The sequence below is a fragment of the Lactuca serriola genome, chromosome 5 (assembly GCF_051521515.1).
Source record: "Lactuca serriola cultivar US96UC23 chromosome 5, Lser_US96UC23_V15, whole genome shotgun sequence".
Lineage (NCBI taxonomy): Eukaryota > Viridiplantae > Streptophyta > Magnoliopsida > Asterales > Asteraceae > Lactuca > Lactuca serriola.
The window spans coordinates 260,452,570-260,459,077 of record NC_136412.1 but is presented as its reverse complement, the minus strand read 5'-3'; the positions used below and the strand labels follow the sequence as shown (position 1 = coordinate 260,459,077).

At 35.3% G+C, this 6,508-nt stretch overlaps 1 non-coding gene across 1 annotated transcript; it reads right to left on the bottom strand.

Annotated features, from left to right (window-relative positions):
* Nucleotides 1-472: 472 nt before the first annotated feature.
* Nucleotides 473-669, bottom strand: LOC145056311 (U2 spliceosomal RNA). The gene has a single exon (XR_013685793.1). It is a non-coding gene; the product is annotated as a U2 spliceosomal RNA (small nuclear RNA).
* Between the last annotated feature and the right edge of the window lie 5,839 nt (nucleotides 670-6,508).

Genomic DNA, 6,508 nt, shown 5'->3' with positions numbered 1-6,508 from the left:
AAAAGCCAGGTCCATGGTGGAAATTATATATGGGAGTGGGTTCACATGAGACAGCAAAGACTTTGAAATCTTTAAGCCTTTTAAAGTCTAAAAGTTAAGTCAAATCTATGAACATTGACCTGAGCATTGCGCCAGGCAATCCAAAGTGTGGGGTAGCAGGATGTAGTTATACAGATTCATAATAAGTTGGACTAGAAAGAAACCATTTCGTTGTAGATAGTTTTGTTTGACATGAGCAGAAGTTCAATTACAGTAAGTTGGTTTAACTGTTAGTTAAAAAGAAAATTTTAGTTAGTTTCTGAGTGTTCCCACATTGGTGTGTCAAGAATTCCCAAGACGATTTTATAAATCTATCTTGTAGTGAGTGTTCCCACATGGTTGAAATTAGGGGAGTGGGTTTCATCTTTCTGGCACTCTGTTAACTAGTAACTAGTTTCTGCTGGATTGAGTCTAAAAGTTGAACTGAGTATTGGAGGGGTGCGCCGGGCCTTGGCTGTAGTGTAAGACCAAGGCGACGCATGAAGAACCCCAGCAGCAAGCTACTGTAACGGGCCTTCCCCCATAAAAAATAAGATTAATATCGAGTGGGCCGATGGCCCACATATCAGATATTAAACTGATAAGAACAGATACTACACTTGATCTTAGCCAAAAGGCCGAGAAAGGTATGCTTCTTACAGCTGTGGGCTTCCCCTTTTGTACTCGCCTCCCTCTTGCCTGCTTCCTTCATTCACCCGATGTGGGAATTCGGATGCATAACTCACACTTTCACTGCCATCTCCCTCCTTCCTAACAAAAACAAACTTCAATGGAGTATTATTCTTTTACTTCTTTACTTTCTCTATATATATTCAAATCAAACTTACACTCTACTACTGCATATGCATATGTGTTTATGATTGCATTGCTTTTTCTGTAGTTTAAATTCACTCAATGCCAACAAACAAAACAACTTCATTTCTTGTTGTGATGTTCATAATTACTGATCAGTTACAAATGACTCCTTCCACTCATGTATATACCTACTCTCCATTTAGTTTTATACTATCACATATCTAGCTATTAACTAAATTTATAACCAAACACAATAACTAATGGACAAACTCAAACTAATCAGATAACTCCAACTTGTTAAAATCCCTTCTATATATCAAAATATATAGATGTGTTTTTAATCAACATATAACCCTTTTAACTTGTTTTGCTGATAAAAATCACATAATATAACTTGAAACCATTTAATTTTATAATCTAACACATTAATTTCTTATTCGTTTAAAAACCAGACATAAATTATTTGTCTTCACTGTTCCTTTCAAAGATACTATCCGCTTTTTCAACCAACATGTCCCGCTCTTCTCATCGGCTTGCTATTTGTCATTGGTGGTATCACACTATCTTCACCTCCTAACATCTTACAATCACTTCCGATTCGATTCTAACATTTATGGGATGACTTTTAATGATCTAAACCTGAACAGATGTATTTAGATTAAAAATATTAATATGCTTACACACATCATCCATATCCTAGTAACATTATATTCAAATTTAGTCAACGGATGAAAATGAAAAATCCATATTCAACAATCAAAACTCAATAGTCATTTTTTTTTCCATTTCTGATGTTTATTTTTCATTTGAAGGGACATAAGGTGCTATAATCCATGTTCTAACATCATCACACCACCACTTAAGCCATTGATTTCAAGTAGTGGATATCAAGAGGTGAGTCTCCATTTCTGATGTTTATTTTTCATTTGAAGGGACATAAGGTGCTATAATCCATGTTCTCCTCTCATTCTCTCTAGCTATATCTTGTTCTTTAATAAACGATAGGGATAATCTTAAGTGCTTACGTTATCATAAGAATTGATCTTCTTACTCATAACTTGTTCCCCAAACATTGCTTTTCGTCTCATATTAGTGTTACCCAATTTAGACTTCATTTCACAACAGAGGTCTTTAATTACTTTACCTAATTTATAGCCCTAAGGCCATATAGTTATAACTATAAGATATGACAGGAGGAGATTAAATAGGTACAGGACTTGTACTTTAAGTTCCACTTATCGGAAAAAAAAACTATATTGGTATTCTAATTGTGAAATAAACTTGAGTCTCAGGTAACGCCAACACCCAAAAGGCACAACACTTATATTTGCTGAAAAGCAAGCGTAGCAATGTATTTTAAACGTCCCTCTTCATCAACTTTTACCTTTGAAAGGTTTCATCTCAAATCATCGATTAGCCAACAACTTAGCACTGAATTTATATTGTAACCCAATCAAATAAATTGGTCGATAATCTAGAACTATTATTGAGCTCCCTACCTTTGGAATTAGAGTTGTGAACGAACTATTACAACCATGTGGAATATTAGCCGAAGAATGAACCATCAAAAATATATTTTTTCAGTAAATCCCAGTATCTTTCTACAAACTTAAAGAAAAAAAAACCCATCTGGATGTGGAGTCTTATCCCCTCCACACCACCAATCAACATTTTTAATTTCCTCAATTGTGCATGAAACTTCCCAACAATCATCTTGCTCTGAAGCTAGAGTTTTACAACATGTGCTACGGTTTTGAACCCTCCCACCTTCGAACGTAGCAAATTTAATTTCTTACTAAAAAGTAAAAGTAAGATTTCTTCTCACCAATTTTTCGATAATCAAGCTAATCACCAACTATTTTTATCCCACGAATAACAAATTGCATTTGTCTTCTATCAAGTATACCGTGAACGTACTTTGTGTTTTCATCCCTTTTGAATGTCCCTTAAATCTGAACTTTATGAATCACATTTAAAGTTTCCAATGTATCATAATCATATTTTTTCAAAATATTCAAACGATCCCCCGTGACTTTTGGAGTTACACTTCCTTGATCAATCTCAAAAAGTCGTAACATGTTCTTTTCATTATCTGTGTCCTTCTATTTGTTTTTTTCAAAATTTTATAATATTCTTTAACTTTTATTTGAATAACACATGTTAGCTTGTGTTAATCGAATCTAAGGGATGATTCCAAGTATTTATAACAACATTATCAAGATCATCACATCCCATAAGGGATGATTCCAAGTATTTATAACAACATTATCAAAATGTGACGATAGTCAATTTCGGGTCGAGTCAAAGTCAAACAAAGTCAACGAGTCAAAACCTGGTGACTTAATTAGCCATTGTATACTAGGGTTTACGTTGTGTAATTACTGTTCAACTCACTATTTTAATAAGAAAACATCAATTGGAAAATTCGTGTGTTTGAATTTCCTTAGCCTTGATAATGCTAAACAATGAACCAAAGAGATAAAACACTATTTCACACTCATCGGGAGTGTGTAGGACACTAAAACATGGCTTAACGGGGTTTACGGATCTTGCGTTGCGAAGCCGGATGCCCAAAAAAGTCATAAATAGAACCGCTCTTAAATCTCTTTCACTCTATATCTCTATATTACAAATCTCTCTCCAAGTATGTCAAATCTCTCCCAAATCTCTCTCCGTATGTGAAATCTCTCCAAGTATGTCAAATCTCTCCAAGAATGTGAAATCTCTCCCAAATCTCTCTCCATATGTGAAATCTCTCCAAGAATGTGAAATCTCTCCAATGATCTGAGTCCGAGGCCCTTGAGCAGCCGCAGTCTTCGGACCGCAATGGGGTAGCCGCAGCAAGCCGACCGCAGCCAGCGAGCCGCAGCAAGCCGACCGCAGCCAGCGAGCCCCCTACAGTAGTAGCTTGGATCCACAGCCTCCCCTTCTCCTCGGACCACAACCAGGCGACTAAGCCACTCCGGTATTAGGCTGCTGATGACCGAGACTTCGCCCTGAACTTCAGATTTCAGCACTTTCTACCCGGTTTTCGACATTTTTAACATTTTAAGCCCGTTTTTAATTATTTTAACGTGGGATTTTCTCCAAAAATCATATTTTAACATACAAGACCCTAAATATTCATAATTTAGACATATTTTTATGGAAATATTTATTTAAGAATAAAATCTATTAAGTGAGATCTTGAGGTGGAGTGTGGATCTTGCCATAATATTTGACACAAACAACCACCCCATGCCCATTCCTTTTGACCAACCATTGTACTCCCCACTACTCCTAGTCACCTCAAGGCATTACCCCACTCCTTTCCCAGCAAACCCACATCCAAATGAGCTGGAGAACTCTCTTTCACTCTTCACTTCACTCATTTTCCTCATTTCCTCCAAGTATCAAACATCACTTTTCTCTCAAATCCTCTCACTTCAATTTCGAGATTTAAGGGTTGAGCATCAAACTTTCTCTCATTTTTGGTAAGTTTCATCATTCTCCTTATGGTTATTACATTCCCTTTTACTCAAAATCATAGATTGCTTACACAAACATCATCACATTCATGTTAGATCTTCGAATCTTCAAGTGATCCTTCAAGTGTTCTTGAGTTGAACACTTCTCATCTTCAACATTCACCCACTGAAATCACTCAAGGTGAGTTCATACCCATGTATTTTCATGTTTTCTTAAGTTTTAAAGGGGGGGGGGATACAAGTTAAAATACCAAGAACATAACTAAACTTTTCTAACAGCTTTCATCAGAAAAGTTGGACTCCATTCACGGACTGTTTTGGACAACTTAAACATTTTAGTTTTCAAAAATGTATTAGGTGCAAATAGCTCAAGTTCTTAAATTTAAAATGACTACTTGCACATCTCCATAAGATTTTTCTACAATTTATGGTGATTTTTACAAAACTGCCTATCATTTCAAACATCAATCCGGACCGGTCTTTGATTATGGACTTGTTCACACAAGTTAGAGGTCCCGAAAAATCATGAGAAAAATTATAGAGAAACTAGACTCATTTTCCAAACTCTCAGAATTTTTGGATTTTGATTTGGACCTTTGATTATTTTTCAACAAATTTTCTAAGAATAGGGATAGAAAATGTTATCAACAGAAAAATACTATCTATTTTATTTCACCTTGTAACATGTTGAGCAAGGTGTATATCTTTATGTGATTATATGTTATTGCAATATATGACATTATTGTCTTAGTATGTAGACATACATCAGTTAACAAATGGACTTTGCTAGATAAAGCATAGAAATAACGATTTGTTATAATCAAAGCACATCTATTACATACAAACATTTGAACAAACTATGTTAAGGTATAGTTCATGTACATTACCACTTTTACTCTTGTTTTGATAAACTATAATAGGTATAGTTTATGATACATCACATGACACACTCATACAAAAAGGGTACATTTATACAAAAAGGAATTTCCAATACATTACACGTGAATTCGTTAATGACTTTTGTGAGACATTCGCGTCACCTTACCAATAAGTCATGTATTGTAACCAAAGTCTCCTGGAGGGAGAGCGTGATAGTTGTATATAGATCTATATTGGGATTGACAAACCCACACCTGAGTTGCTTGCAACAGCTAGACCGGCAGGTCTGTGGTGACAAATGTCATAACAGTTCCGACGCCTGAAAAACGTCGTTTCAAGCCAACTAGGTCATTGTATGGTTATAATAGCTCCCATTAAGTATTAACAAACATAGAATTTACGGGGAAATCATGTAGATCAAACGAGTTTACATAGATTTAAACTTGCATTATTTTATCATAAGTATAGCAAATTACTTGTACACCTCGGTCTTTGGGTTTTAAGACTACTTTTACATATTAAGGAAAATATTGGATTTTCTGGAACAAACACCACTTTTACAAGAAAAAGCTTTTCATAAACTGCCTACAAATGCTTATGAACTCACCAACCTTTGTGTTGACACTTTTTCAAACAACTTGTATTCTCAGAAAATCACTAAACAGGTAACCAAGCGCTTTCGAGGATGGGACGTTAAGGCGTCAAACATTTCACATTTTGTCAACATATTGTAATTGATTTGGAAACATGTAATTCATACAATGATGTAACCTTTTCAATTATATATATGTTGGTTGTGTTTGCTTAAATCACTATTGCAATTGTTGTTATGATGCTATACATGAAGTCATCCACCCCCAGACGTTTCTGCCATCCTTGGTTTGGGGGTTGTGACACAAAATCATCACATCCCATCCAAGAATTATACGACTTGAAAGGAATGGGAATGTAATCTCCACTACCACGAAGTGTTTGAAAATAATAGGTCTATGATTTGAATTGATATCTCCAATGCCATGGACATAAAAGCGGTAAAATATACAAAATTTTCGAAAACTAAAAATCTACCCAATCCGCTCAGCTTTTCACTGTTAGCACAAATCTGGGTAAAATTATAGCCACTCATAGGAACATCAAGTAACCACACACTATGAATGAAATCTTTAAAATGAATTATACAAAAACAGAGCCTACACTCTTAGATGGGTCTATGACCGCATTTACGTCTCCAACAATAATAAAATATCGTTGTTGTTGATTCGTGAAAATCTGGATGAGCTCCCAAAGTAAGTTATTTCCCTTTCCACCTTGCGGATCGTACAAATTGA